The sequence below is a fragment of the Rhipicephalus microplus genome, chromosome 2, assembly GCF_043290135.1.
Source record: "Rhipicephalus microplus isolate Deutch F79 chromosome 2, USDA_Rmic, whole genome shotgun sequence".
Lineage (NCBI taxonomy): Eukaryota > Metazoa > Arthropoda > Arachnida > Ixodida > Ixodidae > Rhipicephalus > Rhipicephalus microplus.
The window spans coordinates 272,849,252-272,865,465 of NC_134701.1; positions in this window are offsets into that span (position 1 = coordinate 272,849,252).

The following is a 16,214-nucleotide window of genomic DNA, read 5'->3' on the forward strand; positions in this document are numbered from 1 at the left end:
ATGTTTTGACTCAACTGCGCCCCGCTAGATGGCACGAATTGTCCAGTTTATCAAAAATTTCACTTTTGAACCATTCCTCATAGTAACGTCCGGCGGTTACTTTTCCCATGAATCAAACAGAAACGAACAAGCAGCATTTTATTGCATCTCTTGATGCACGGAAGGTTCTCTATTTAGTCCAGCTAGATCGATTACTAGTGATTAATTGTAGGCGGCTCGTCTGACGCCATCGGTATCCTATTGAGAATGTCCTACTGCAGCTCATGCATTCTTGTAAATTCACCTTAATTTCTCCTGAAGTAGGGCAGTGCTGTTGATAATAATGCTGTTTTAGATGTTGTCATATATTGAGCTTTCACTCTGACGTAAATTGTTATTTGACTTTAGTGTCCCTTTAAGCGCCTTCTCAAACCTCTGGTACCAGCAAGGGCACTGGAAGATACGCAGAAGGGGCGCAGTAACCATGCAGCTCACGACGCCCAAATCAGCCACTGGCCGTGGACTTTGGGTTCATGGCATAATTTGTTAGCAGATAAAGGAGCAATTCCTATCCCCTCAGTTTGTTGTTGCTTCTTCTTCCTCTTTTTCTACACCTTTACTCCTACCCTTTTATCCCTCCTCACCCCCATCCCTTGTGAGCTACTGTGGCGGTGTCACTCACTGAAGCAGACAATAACGGGGCTCACTTTTCTCTTCATTTCCCTTTCTTAAGAATCACTCACAATACGGCACCACTGGCTCAGCTAGCTCCCCCCAGGCCCCGAACACAACGCACCAAGGCGCGGTCGCTGGCCCAGGAATGTAGAAAGCATGCTCTTGGCACAAGTCCAGATGCGAGACCCATTGTTCGGTGCACCACCCAAAGGAGGGGGCGGAAGCGCAGGCTGCAAATGTCCCTCTGGGTAGTCAGGTGGAAAGGGTCTTTAGGTCCGTGGGCCCAGCCAAAGCCACCTAGAACAGGAGCAAATTCTAGGAGGCGCTGCCCAGCAGACTCACCGCACCACCAATTGTAGTTTTAAGCCGCCCTGGAATGTCGCTCCCAGCATAACACTAGGTCTCCAGAAATCATTGGAGATTGGTTCTAGTCGGGTAAAAGCATATTCTTATGAGTACCTCTATATGAGAGCAAACTATGCACTTGACTGCATGCAAGTGGAGCAATGAAAAACAAAAACAATGTACTTATCTATTTTACAAAATTTTTTTTATTACATTGCATCACTACTTAGGCCTATGGAAAGAATGGGGAACCATAAAAATGTACAGAATGCATACAGTGCAAATATATGCAGCACAAAATAGAAAAACGTGAAGAAATGAAAAATGTATCAATAGCATTAAAGTTCAAGCAAGTTGTCCAACAACGGAGCACAAATGGCTCCAGACAGCAAAATTATATATTCAAGTCCTAAGGCGCAAGCTACCGTTAAATGTGTCAGTTTGTGACACATTGCGTACAAGAGCTCTTTTGTACTTGTTAAATGAGAAAACCATGACGAATTTCATGTAGGAGAGTTCAAATAATTATTTGGTGTGTGAAAAAAAAAAAATGGGTTTCAGGAATTCTGTGTTGCAACAGTGTCTGAAAATACACAAGTTTAATCTAAAAAGTCCGAAAGATGGAGAAAAATGGTTATGAAAATGACGGTAAATGAAAATATCAGTAGTCAATTTCTCATGTTGGTTCCATATAGCACATAGGCATATAGAAGTGACCAGATAATTGAGTGTTGTGTACCGATTGCTATAGTGTCTCGCAGTTACATTCCTGTTGAAGATATTGTGAAGCACTAAAAATGAATGATGCATCCATTATGATAATGAAGTTCCTGTAATTCTGTTACGATGTTCACGTTTTGCCATTTTACCTCCCCGTATTTAGGCCTATTAGGCCCATGCATAGTGACTTGTATTGTTATTCAACCTTAGTGTGAAACAAGATTTATAGCTTTATTCTGCTTCATTCTCAATTTCACAATAAAATTGCCTGTTTTCACATTATTCAAAAGGTAAAATCAAGCTTATTTAAAAGTTTATTCGTGCGTCTTCGAAAGCTGATGTTCTGCTTTCCAATTCAGGATGCAATATTGAAGAGCCTCAAGGACAGAGAGAGCAGAGTTCTGGCCGAGGCGGAGAAGCTTGTCTGGACAGCTACATGAGCCGCACTGAGTTAAGATGAGTTTGAACAGCTTTTGGCTCTCGTTTCAAAGCGGAAACCTGCACCTTATTATTCCTACACATATAGGGAGGTGCAGCTATTCAAGGTTTGAGGTGACAATGAAGTGTTGTAACCTTATGTAATGACATGAAAGCTATCTAAATGTACACCTACCTTTTTAAGTAAAATTGTTTCACCAACTTTTCTTTCAAGGAGTGCAATTCATTTTTCGAGCAAAACAAGATACAGGGACTGCGGGGTTGCTTACTGGCCCTCTAAAGAGTTGTTCGAAGTTCTACTTCCTCCAAGCTCCATCAGAACTATTAAGTTTCTTCACTCGAAATTAACAAACGTGAAAAAAGTTTGCTCTTTATGTCTAACTTGAGATTTGATTCTATTTGTGGAAAAAACATAGCACGAATGACTCTAGCATAAATAGATATTAGATTACAACCTAATTAGGATTAATTAAAATATAATATATATCAACACATTATGACATTTTATTGCAATAGAACATTGAGTGTCTTGAAACAAAGTTGTGTAAGTTTGACGCATCTATAGGCAGTTCTTTATAAGTCTTGTTCAGAAGGGTTAGAGCTTATCTGCTAGAATAAATATCCGAGAACAAAACTCATATGCAGTCTCCTGGCAGAACATCAGACTGCTACCACAGGCAAGCAAACTCGGCGCTGACAGCCATTAGCATTGTGAATGACATTTGTAATACTTATAGGATATCTTCTAGATTAATTTATGGTCAGAGCCCTGACAGGTTTAAGACGTGAAAACAGTTATCAAAATACAAGCGATAATCCATGTCAGTGAAGGCTTTTAATTACATGCATCAAACTGTGCCTCTGAGTACTATTTGTGGTTGTGCTCCCACTCCCCCTAAGTTGCTAAAAAGAATTTCCAAGAATGACCTAGCACTTTCGGGCCTGTACACATGCCCAGCACATTCAAACATTTTGTACGGCCATTACTGCGGACTAATTGAGGCTGTCCTTGGCAAAGAATTACACTTTTTCTAACCAAATACCTGAACAAGTCCATGAGTAGAGGCTTTTTTTTTCTTTAATTATTATGTACACTGTCGTCCTTTATGAAAGTAAACATGCGAGCACATGGCCAGCATTCTGCGGTGGCTGCCTATAGTACCATCAACCAACAACTGTAGAAAGCATGTCCACTTTGGCGTCATGTACCGTAATTACTCGAATCTAACGCGCACCTTTTTTTCCGGTTAAGCTAGTTCATAAATCGCATGCGCGTTAGAATCGAGTACGAAAAAAAAATGAATACAGTCATTCTATTGCCATCGGCATTTCCAAAATGGCCGCCCCCTACGTGCGTCGGCATGGCGCGTCGGCCATTTCTGCCTATGTGTTTCCCATGTGCGGCACTTCGTACATGTGCTGAGGAGTTCGTCTTCTTGTGGTGCATTAGCATCGACGGCATAGAAGGGTTGAGTCCAAAAACTCGAGTGCACCACGATGCCGCTTTTAAAAGGAAAGTCATCGCGTCTGCAGAAACGGACGGGAATCGGGCGCATCGCGGTCGTTCGGAGTTCTCGAAACGTGCGCGCGGGACTGGCGAAAACAAAAGCAGAAGATTGTCGACAGCAAAGCTTCACGCAATGCTTCAGTAGACCACTGCAGAGTCGGTTTCCGCAAATTGAAGAGCTGCTCGGCGAGTATGTGCTTGAGCAGTGAGCGGCACAGCGGCCCGTAATGACAGAGCTGCTCCAAGTGCGGGGTATGCAATTAGCCTTAGAAAAAGGTCTAATGCAGAGCCGGTTTAAAGCGAGCAGCAGGTGCTGGCTAACTAACTTTATGAAGAGGAAAGGCTTTTCCCTCCGAAGACGAACGGGCATATGCGAAAAGTTTTGCGGAGAAGTACGATGAAAAGCTTCACAGTTTTCAGAGGTTCATCCTAAACTTGCGGCACAACAACGGCTACCTGCTTAGGCAAATCGGGAATGCCGATCAGAAGCCTCTTTACTTCGACATGCATGGCACCACAACCATCGAGAAGAAGGAGGCGAAGCAAGTTCACGTGCTGACATCGGTCCACGGTAAAACTACAGTGACGGCAATGCTCTGTCGCACGTCAGATGGGCACAAGCTTCCCCCATACCTCATGTTTAAATGGAAGACGCTCCCGAAAGGAGTCGTTATTTTGAGTGGTGTGATCATGCAGGCCAGCGAGAAAAATGGGTGCGCGTGGCAATCGATGTCTTACTTTTTTTTTTGTCGTGGAAATCAGGTGCGCGTTACAATCGAGGGCGCGGTAGAATCGAGTAAATGCGGTACATGCAAACAAAATGAGTCATGGTCGTTGAACAAGCGCTGCTAGATTATGCTTCCGCTCAAGTCTCGCCACGGGTGGAACAGCCAAAAGCGGACATGATTTATTTATCTGTCGGTTGATGGTACTGTAGGCAGCCGCATCAAAGCGCAGACCGCGCACTTGCACGTTCCCTTTCATAAAGAACGACAGCTTATACATGGCGGTGCCCTATCCTAGTACTGTTCTCTCCAACAATGCTGAAAAAAAATGGATTAATTGCAAGCAATGCAGACATTCCAACTTACTTGTGTTTCAGTGAGATTTTCTCTCTAGTATCCCACTAAAAAAATATTGTTTGGAGTGCATTCCTTTGCATATTTAGCATGCCGATCATAGCATTATAAAAGCACAATTTGCAAATGTTCTTTCAACAATACCTTGGGAGTTAAAAAGATCTCTAAGTGTGGCTGTATTGTATAATTTCGAACAACATCTCCTCCCCTTCCCTCTCCTCCTTCAGCAACTCAAAATAACCAGCGAAGTGGAAAGGGGTGTTTCATAGAATGACACCAACATTCAAGATGAGAGTGACATAGCCTTCCAACTAGGGAAAAAGAGTGCACACAGACTTGCGCAAAAGTGTCCGGGCTCACATTAATTTAATTTGTAGCAAGAGGCCACAGTTAATTAAGAAGTATTGATGGCACACTTTAATTTGTCAACACTGTACAGTTAAAGCACATAGATAACTTGTGCTTACCCATAGTACCGTGCCAGTCCGGAAAAAGTACATTTCACTATGTAGTGGCTGTAATTGGGCACAATAGCTTTGTGACTGAGCTCAACTCAAACTTGGAACAGCAGTGCTGAATGAGGCCCATTCATAAATTAATGTAGGCTGGGCATTAGCACGCACAGGTGCATTCTATAAAGACCCAAGATGTTTTGTACGAAGCTTATGAGATGAGTTAAAAAAAAGTGGCTTGTGATCACCTCTGCAAGCAAAATAAAAAATAGATGAAACTCCTATTCTTTTGCATTTCTACAAAACAAACTTTGTACCTTCCATTGGTCAAAAAAAAATTTTTTTGCTCCTATAAAACAAGAACTTTCTTATAGAAACTTCTTAAATAATGAGGATAATCATAGAATCTTATTTAACAAAACCTAAAGGGACAGAAAAAATGCATTGTAATTACTGAGTCTTGTACACCCTTTTCATATTGTTTGGCCTGCTAACTAAGATGTTAATGTTTCAGCTTGTGCTGAGGTGTGCGGTGCAGTTGTTTCCTGTCAGACTGATGGCTTTGCCAGTTTCGGTTTCAAAATACCAGATACTATTAAATAAAACACAGCTCTCATATTTTTAATCAGTGGCCAAATAAGACACAGTTATGCATAGCAAGTCTTTCACCAATCATTAGTGATAGCTGTCTAGATAGAACACAGGTTTCAAAATAATATACCATAAAATTCTAAGCAAGCACCCCCATGTGGCGAAAGACTATTTCACAACATGTGGGGGGGGGGGGGGTGTGTTTGGTCATGAATCAAAATTCAAGATGGCAGCAAAAGAGCCGCTAAGAATAAAGAATGCATACCCGTGCTTCTCAACTAAAAAAGTGTTTGTTCAATTCTGTACAGTTACAACCAGTAGATTAAATTCTCGAATAAGAAAGGGAAGTGCTTGCTCGGGCTTTTACGGTATTTTGACTGCTCCACTTTCGGAAACATTTTTTTTGTGCTTGCACGTGTGGTTTCACTTGCACAGGGGTAAAAACTTCAGTTCGAAATGATGATATTTTGCATATCTTATACAAAACCAATCAATTAAAAGTCAGTAGCAAGTTCTTCATATGTACACTCTATGCTACAGTGAAAAAAATGATCTTTTTGCAAGCTTAGTAGCATTTCTTTCGTTGAAGGAGGGCTAAAGCATGAACGCTCAGTCAACATTATCATCTAATAATTCCTCAACAATGAAATTAGCAACATAATATATGATTCTTTATATCCCATCTACATTGTGCATTATGGTGCATGTTTGATATAAAGTTACCTTTAAGATTAGTATTTCTAAGATTGTAAGCACTTTTTTATTTTTTTAATACACTATTAATAAAGTGTTCCTTCAAAAATGCTTTTATCAATTACGCAGAATGCTGTTTATGAGTCAAACAAATAAAGGCTTACCGTTTTGCCCTTATAAATGTTCAAGTATTCAAAATACACTCAAATTTTCTATGCAACTTTAACACTGTGGGTTCCACTGTTTCGATGCTAAATATAAAATGGAAAAAGAAGTATGGGTGTATTTCTACACCACTGAGAAAGCTTTAAAAAGAACACCTACACTAAAAGCAAGAGTGAAAATTATGCAAGCATTAAAAAAAACACAAAATGTAATATAGTGATTTAGTATTTCGTGTGAGCATCCTTTTAGATTTATTTGTAATGCAATGGCAGCCCGAGATTGAGCAAAATGCAAAAAAAAAAGAACTTGCATATCAGGCTGTTTTTTTTTTTTTTTTTCATCTTTTGCATGATCCTCTTGCCCTTTCTGATTTTGTTGAAGGCCTTCCCATTGTGTTGTGGCCAATGTGACTACCTATCGACCGTGCCTAATGGGCAGAGCGACATCAGTAATGGAGATGCATAGACTTGCCGACAGCCTTCACAAGCACTCCCGTGTGAGTGCAGCCACTGCCGATCTTTTCTGGCAAGTTTAACATGCATCACAGTGCTCGAATGTTCACATCACGAATTCCCAGTTTTTTTGGAGAAAAAGAGGGTCGTACCAAACTATGATAGTGGCACACAGACATCACCATCATTTCTCTGTGTTACAAGAGAATAGGCTAGTGTGAATAGCTAATTTTAAGTTCAAAGTCAATAGTGTAACGAACAAATACAGCGCCGGAAGCTAAAACAGCTATTTATTAATGGTAAACTTGTGCCCGTCACCTAAATACACAAAGGTTGTGAGCTCACTAGTGAAAACCTCGTCAACTTCTCTTGCGTCTCGCCTCGAGCTGGTCCTCGAAAAACCGCCAGCGTTCTTCTTCCAGCGCGTGGTGTGGTGACACGTGCAGCCAGCGTTGCATGGCGCGTTTATAGCTTGGCGCGTTTGGCTTGTCCGTTGGTGTGGCAGAATTCATAGCAGCAGGAAGCGGCGCAGGACTTCAGCAGGTGCCTAACAACATGCAGCATTAGTCCCCCTCCCGAAACGCATCGTCCCGATGCGTACGCTGATGTCGAACAGTTTTGTAAAGGAGTATTTATCTGATGTTTGAGCACATTTATCAGTTGTCTCGTTCAGTGCCTTTCGTAGTACGGTTTCATTCGTACTACATGCACAACTTCTGGGCGATTCCTGCGTCGGGTTGAGCACACTTGCCCTTCAGGAATTACTTCGTAGTTTAGCATGCCTAACCGGCGAAGTACCTTGTAAGGGCCGAAATAGCGCTGCATCAGTTTTTCCGATAGGCCAGATGCGCGTATAGGTGTCCACACCCACACTTTGTCTCCGGGGTTGTACTGTACGTCTCTCTGCTTCAGATTATAGCGACTTGCATTGGAGCCTTGTTGCAAAATGATACGATATCTTGCCAATTGCCGTGCCTCTTCTGCCCTTTCTATGTAGTCGCTGATGTGTGGGTCACTCTCATTCGAATCGTTGACCGGTAACATCGCGTCTAAGATCGTTGTGACCGTCCGACCATAAACAAGTTGAAATGGCGTGAAGTGTGTCGTTTCTTGTACTGTGGTATTGTACGCAAATGTAGCATAAGGCAAAATACTGTCCCATGTCTGGTGCTCAACATCCACATACATCGAGATCATTTCGGCAAGAGTTCTATTGAGCCTTTCGGTTAATCCGTTCGTTTGTGGATGGTATGCTGTAGTCCTTCTATGGTCGGTGTGGGTGAGCTTCATAACAGACTGCATCAAACGGGCAGTAAATGCTGTTCCTTTGTCTGTAATGACAACCTGCGGTGTGCCATGTCGTAGTACAATCTGAGTGACGAAAAACTGGGCTACTTCGTTCGCCGTTCCTTTCGCGAGAGGTGATGTTTCAGCATATCGAGTCATGTAGTCTGTTGCTAACACAATCCAGCGCTTTCCCGATGAAGAGAGAGGAAATGGACCAAGCAAATCCATTCCCACTTGCTGAAATGGCCCTTTTGGTGGCAATATTGGTTGCAACAGACCCGCTGGTTTCGATGGTGGTATTTTGCGTCTCTGGCAATCCCGGCATGACTTAACATAATGGTGCACCGAATCCCTTAATTTCGGCCAATAATACTTCCGGCGAATTCAGGCCAAAGTGCGACTACTACCCATATGGCCAGCCGATGGGTCGTCATGACACGCTTCTAAGATTTCTGCTCGCAGTGATGATGGTGCAAGAAGCAGAAGCGTCTCACCGGTGTTTACGAAGTTGCGCTTGTATAGGACGTCGTTCCGGAGGACATAGGATGTCAAACCACGGACGAAAACTCGTGGTACCTTAATTTGGTGACCCTCCAAGTATTGGATAAGCGGGCGTAGTTCTGGGTCCATTCACTGAAGACGAGCCATCTCCGACACATTCAGAACTCCAAGAAATGGGATGTCTTGTTCTTGGTCAGATGATGGAGACTCAACTGGTGCGCGAGATAGGCAATCCGCGTCATTGTGCTTGAGACCGCACTTGTAGACCACAGTGATGTCATGTTCCTGCAGACGCAGGCTCCATCTCGCAAGTCTTCCTGAAGGGTCCTTGATGTTTGCCAGCCAACACAATGAATGATGATCACTGATTGCTTGAAACGGTCTGCCGTAGAGCTATGGGCGAAACTTGCTGATGGCCCATATTACTGCGAGACACTCTTTCTCTGTCGCTGAGTAATTGGACTCAGCATTCGATAGAGTGCGGCTCGCGTAAGCAATGACCTTTTCTTCTCCATTCTGCCACTGAACGAGGATGGCACCGAGACCAACGTTACTCGCGTCGGTATGTATGTCTGTATCGTCCTCTTCGTCAAAATGGGCGAGTATTGGAGGAGACTGCAAACGGCGTTGCAACTCTGACAAAGCCGCTTCTTGTTCTTCCCGCCAAGAGTATGGTACGCTTTCTTTCGTTAGCCGCGTCAAAGGCTCAGTGACCTTAGCAAAGTTTTCAACAAAGCGTCTGTAGTAGGCACAGAGTCCCAGGAATCGTCTGACGGCCTTTTTGTCTTGCGGTTTCGGAAAATTTTCAACTGCTGCAATCTTTTCCGGGTCTGGGCGGACGCCTTCCGCACTATGTGCCCGAGGAACCGAAGCTGACGAAATCCAAAGTGACACTTTTCCGGTTTGATGGTCAGTGCTGCCATGCGAATGGTATCCAGTACCATTCTCAGTCAGTGGATGTGCTGCTCGAAGGTAGAAGAAAAACCACTACATCGTCGAGGTAGACGAGACACGATTGCCACTTGAGTCCGGAGAGCACAGTGTCCATCATCCTCTGGAAGGTAGCGGGAGCAGAGCACAAACCGAAAGGGAGCACTTTGAACTCGTATAGTCCGTCTGGGGTCACAAACGCCGTCTTCTCGCGATCTCGTTCGTCCATCTCAATCTGCCAATATCCACTTTTTAAGTCCAATGATGAAAAGAAGTGAGCATTGCGTAACTTATCCAAGGCATCATCGATCCGTGGAAGTGGGTAAACATCACGCTTTGTGACTTGGTTCAGCTTTCTGTAGTCAACGCAAAACCGCAGAGTGTTGTCCTTCTTTTTGACTAGCACTACCGGTGATGCCCACGGACTGTTGGATGGCTGGATTACATCATCGTTGAGCATTTCCTGCACTTGGTTCTTGATGGCTTCCCTTTCTTTTGGCGCTACTCGGTATGGGCGCTGATGCACAGGTCTCACATGTTCTTCGACCACGATACGGTGCTTTGCGACGGGAGTACGTCCGACTTTCGACGAGGTGGAGAAGCCCTCGGCGAACTCTGATGAGGTCGGCAATCTGTTGCTTCTGAGATGACGAGAGCTCTCTGTCAATGTCTACTGACTGGAGTACGTTATCTACTGTCTCTGAAGCTTTATCAAGAGTGCAAACATCTGAGACTTGCACGTACTCATGTAGTGATGCTACGGATGTTCCCTTCGCAACATGCTGCAGCTCATTTCGAAAGTTAGTTAATAGGACATACGCACATCCATCACGAAGGCTCACCAGGCCTCTTGCCACGCAAAGTCCTTTTTCTAGTAGCAGTCCGATGTTTCCGTCCGCTAATCTGTCACAGTCACGAAGAACTTCACTCCTCACAAGAATGGTCACACTGGAACGTGGCGGCAGGGTTACATCTTCGTCCACAATGCGGAGAGGTAGAACGATTGGTTTCTCCACATGACAGAAGGCGACGGCATTCTCCGTAGAAAACGAAACCTGGGACTCCTGCAAGTCGATGACTGCATTGTTTGTTTGCAAAAAGTCCATGCCTATAATCAGTTTCCGGGAGCACTCAGGAAGCACAATAAAGCTGCCGACATACACAAATCCTCTTATTCCTATCCTGCCGGTGCATAACCCCACGGGACTAACTAAGTGCCCTCCAGCGGTACGTATCTGAGGTCCGGTCCAGTCAGTCATCACCTTCTTAAGCTTCTTTGCGAGAGCATTACTGACAACGGAATAGTCTGCACCAGTGTCTATTAGCGCAATGGCCTCGACGTCGTCGATCGTGACTAATATCTCGGAGGTAACGTCGCTACTACTGCATTTGTCCGTCGTTGCGTAACTGCCACCGTCCTGTCTGGCTAACAATGGAGGGTCTTCAGTTGTCAGTATATCAGCGGCCTCACCTCCAGAGGTCGCTGGCTCTAGTTTTCCCGCCGCGGGCTAGGTGAACATGATCCTCGAAGATTTGATGACGGACGAGGACTCGGCGACCGATAGCGCATCGGTGCTGTCGAACGCAACTCCCGTTGTTGCATGTCTTGAGGTGAATAGCGTGAAGACAAGTATTCTTCGATTTCGTAGGGCCGTTCACCGTTCCGTGGGCATGGTGCATTGACTGGAAAACCACACAGTCCCGCTCGACGATACTGGCACGCCCGGTAAAGGTGACCTGCTTCTCCGCAGTGGTAGCAAAGGGGCCGCCGGTCTACAGTGCGCCATACATCGCTCTTACGTGGTCTTGCTTCCGGCATCGGTAGCGGCGTACTCGGAGAAAACGTCGGAGGCATCACAGCAGTCGCAGATGTCCGATTCATGCGCCCGAGGTCCTGTCGTACAGCCTGCGCGTACGACAACTGAGGCGGAGGCTCCGGTTGTGCGCGATGTAGTATCTGAGGTTGTGGTTGTATAACCGCTTGCCGCACTTCTTCACGCACAACGTCGGCAAGTGAGGACAGCACTGGATGAGCTTGAGTCATTTGTATTTTCTGAAGTTCTTCCCTTATGACAACCCTCACCATTTCACGCAAGAGGTCAATGTTACTCGTGAGGGTTGTCGATGCCGCGCTAACAGATGAGACGCTTACGTCCCTGTTGTATTGGCGCGCGCGCTGCTGCAGGGTCTTTTCTATCATGGTCGCCTCTGATCTGAACTCAGCAAGAGAGCGCGGTGGATTACGCACCAGGCCTGCAAAAAGGTCCTCCTGCACTCCACGCATCAGGTGCCGCAACCTCTTTTCCTCAGCCATGTTCGGGTCGGCCCGGCGGAACAGTCGGGACATGTCTTCAATGTAGATGGCGACGCTCTCGTTGTTCCATTGGATTCGCGTATGAAGAGCAGCCTCTGCCTTTTCTTTGCGGTTCGTGTTTGGGTACATAGCAAGAAACTCTCTTCGAAAGTCGTCCCACGACAATAAGGACGCTTCGTGGTTTTCGAACCACGTACGCGCAGAATCTTGCAGTGCCACGTAGACGTAGCGAAGTTTCCTGTCTTCGTTCCAACCGTCCAGTCTGGCAACGCGTTCGAAACCGTCGAGCCAGTCCTCGGAATCCTCGAAAATATCACCGTGAAATACCTCTGGTATGCGGGGCGGGTCCATGACGATACGAGATGGAAATGAAGTCGCTTGGGTGGCCATTGCAGGGGCTCCGGAACTTACGTCCTCCACTGGTCTCGAAGAATCGAAGAGGGCACCAAACTCGGGCTGCTCACCTCGTAAGCGACGACTCATGCGTTGGTGTACGGGAGTAACAGCGCTGGCTGCAACCTTCGGGGTTCTGGGCTATGTTCCCTATCCTGAGATGGGCTTGGAATCATACCCCGCACCTCCACCAGTTTGTAACGAACAAATACAGCGCCGGAAGCTAAAACAGCTATTTATTAATGGCGAACTTGTGCCCGTCAACTAAATACACAAAGGTTGTGAGCTCACTAGTGAAAACCTCGTCAACTTCTTCTCTTGCGTCTCGCCTCAAGCTGCTCCTCGAAAAACCGCCAGCGTTCTTCTTCCAGCGCGTGGTGTGGTGACACGTGCAGCCAGCGTTGCATGGCGCGTTTATAGCTTGGCGCGTTTATAGCTTGGCGCGTTTGGCTTGTCCGTTGGTGTGGCAGAATTCATAGCAGCAGGAAGCGGCGCAGGACTTCAGCAGGTGCCTAACAACATGCGGCAATAGTGATTTAGTCTAATAATTTTAAGCTGAACTCAAATGGCACATATCACATACTATAAAGAAAGTTTATCATTTTTAAAAATTGAAATAAGGCGTACGTGCAAATGTCGTTCTTCTTGGTTTTAAGGAAGTGGAAGCAACTGAATAGTAGCAGAATTTGACTTTCAGTAGAATGCAGTTTACGTAAAATATGTTAAGTTTTAAGATTTCTGATACTCGGAGCATATAAGCCGGTATAAGACGATCTGAAACTTTAAACATGACGAATCAAAGTAAGGGCAATATGTATGTTCACTTAACCTCAAATTGGGGCTTCGTGGTAGTTCAAATTCCTCCTGGAAAGGTGTATTCATGGCATAGCATGCCTCTACTGCAGTAAAACTACATTTACAAGCAAATTACAAGCTTGTCAATATACCCTTATTCGTTCATCTCGAAAGCTTTGAAATTTCCAATAATTAAAACTCGATTGAAAGTGCTCTAATATTTGCACAAGCTTATGAGTGAAAGCCTTTTTTTTTTTTACTCTCATCTTGTAACAGTTTGAAGACTTTTATGACAAAGAATGCTTGTGAAGTGTGCTACAAGACCTGGAATATTCTCACAAATACATTGTCACCGAGTGCGTGTTGTGTGAGCACAACTGGTCAACATCAAGGTACTAAAGATAACATACTTCTTTTGCCTTCAATTTTTTCTAAAAGCATGCACCAACAAACAATAGAGCTGATAAATATGCCAGCTGGAAAGCACAGCCGAATTGAGACTTTCCACAAGAGCTAAATGTGCACCACAAGGTACCGGTGCTACCAAAGGTCAGCAAAGGTTCCAGTTCAACAAACGTTCCAGAAGTGCCATATGTTAAGCTCAAAGCAAGGTAACTCCAGTCTCTACATGCACCACCAGTTTCAAACTCTTGAGAAAAGTGACCGTCCTTTTTAATAACATTTATGTGGATATACAATGTGCAGATTCAGTTGTGTACAAAATAATTACGTTGATTATGCGGGGGGAAGGAGATATGTCTTGCTCATGTTTTTTTTTCTCTTCCCTCTTTATTGCTCAATTAAGGTATTACTAACATCGATGTACTAAGCATTCAGTGCACATTTTTTCTTCCTCTTTTAGAAAGGATTGCAATAAAGTTTGTGTGATGCAGCTGGTAGCTCTTATAAATTTAGTAGGGGCTATTTTATCGAATGTTTTATGTGTTATGACTAAAATGCTTACTTTAATTTCTAGCAGGATCAACACATTTGTTAGGTAGAATTTCACACCATACATAAAATAGATAACGTAGAGGAAGCATTAAGATGCAAGAACAGTGTGTCATGCATGTCCAATTTTCTTTCAAATCCCAGGCTATATTATGCGGATTTTCTACGAAACCAATCCATTGGTGTGTTCCCGACACATGCCAGCATCAGTGAGCTTATAGTGCAGGGGAAAGCAGACAGCAAATCTAGCTTTTTTTAAATAATGGCCCCCCCCCTGAAAGCAGTAATATTCCTTTGCATTTTACTGCATGTCAGACTATCGAGCACCTCAAAACTCTAATCATTTCTACCTAAAATGCTGTTGTGCTTCAGGTAAACGCAATCCACACGTACGTGAACACCAAACGCACGCTTCGCTTTACATGGGATTTTATTCCAAGCACACAAAAGCGAAAAAGAAAGGAGTAAACATACACAACATCTCAACACATCATTTGATATGCATAGGTCTGCCAGCTCTGTCAGATCACGCGGTAAATTGTGCCAACAATAAATAGAGAGCAGAAACTCTGAGGATGAGGCGTTGTACGCAGAACAGAGAACAGCGATACCATAGCGCGTTTTGGTACGCAATTTCGCGAAGTCAATTGCATGATGTAGTAAAGTACATCGGCCATCAAGTACTTCAAGCCATCACAAGGCTCCTGGTGCCCCAACACTGTCACACCCTTGTAACTTCATTAATGTGGCATATTGATCAGTTGAGTAATTTATATACAAATATCATACAAGAGTTGAAGAGAGAGTTATCGCAATATACTATGTCATCGATGTTGTCTCAAGGCAATGCACATTACGAGCTTGGCTTTGTACCTACGATTATTTCTTTCTTTAAACTGCTGTTAGCACAGCTTTCTGCGCTGTTGATGATGTCAACTAAAAAATATTAAATCCTGTACCTTCTCGCATCAGTTCTAGTAAACGAGAATATGAAACTAAGGCTCGAATTGCACATAACTATGACCACCAGTCGTACATCACTTGGGTTTTGAATGCAATGATGTTGCACTGCGATTACTAGTATACTGATTATGAAAAAAAAAGACAAATACCAACAGACTTTTTTGGTGCTGTAGGGTGTTGGCAAATGATGCCTTATTATGTTATTACAACTCCTGTGATAAGACATATAGCAATAAGGAACACAGAAACATAAAAGCTTTGCTCACTCTTTTTTTTTCTTTTTTCAGGCACCCACAGTATTTTGACAGTTCATAAACTATGAGCTATGTCTGCCTATAGTTGTTGTCGTTCATTTCCTTTCGTGATGCACAACTGCTGAGATGTGTAGATCCCAAGGAAACAACCAGTATACGATTCGGCACTCCAATATTTCAGAAGTTTACTGTTCTGGATATTAGGCAGTCGTACTGCCTGCCAATGTGACGAGGTATCTCGAAATCGATGCAGCTATAATGGCAGCATAGCATATTTGAATAACATTTACGGAGCAATAAATGCACTTCTAATGTTACTCTAGCAACCAGAACATAGACCAACCTTTCCTTTGAGTAGAACTGTCTGCAATACGTATCGCCACAACTAGAAGATTTGCATGAATGCATGGTTATAAGTTGGCATATAGCTGCGCAAAGATCTTGCGACATAGAGACACTGTTCTCTCTTTTTTCTTTCTTGCACTGCTGACTGAATTTAGGATGGTGTAAAGTCCAATGATTGTTGCAATGAATTCTACCAATACCTGAGAAAATTTTGCCCCACAGCTTCGTTAGGCCCTCGTAAAACTATTCAACAGCATTTGCCATTCTAAATGCCGCATCGACAGGTTTTGCAAAAAAAAAAAAAAAAAAAAGACGAGGAATATTTTATAGAGGCAATGACTTTGGTATCTAGGACAGTTTGAAGCATGCATTCTCACTGTTCCAG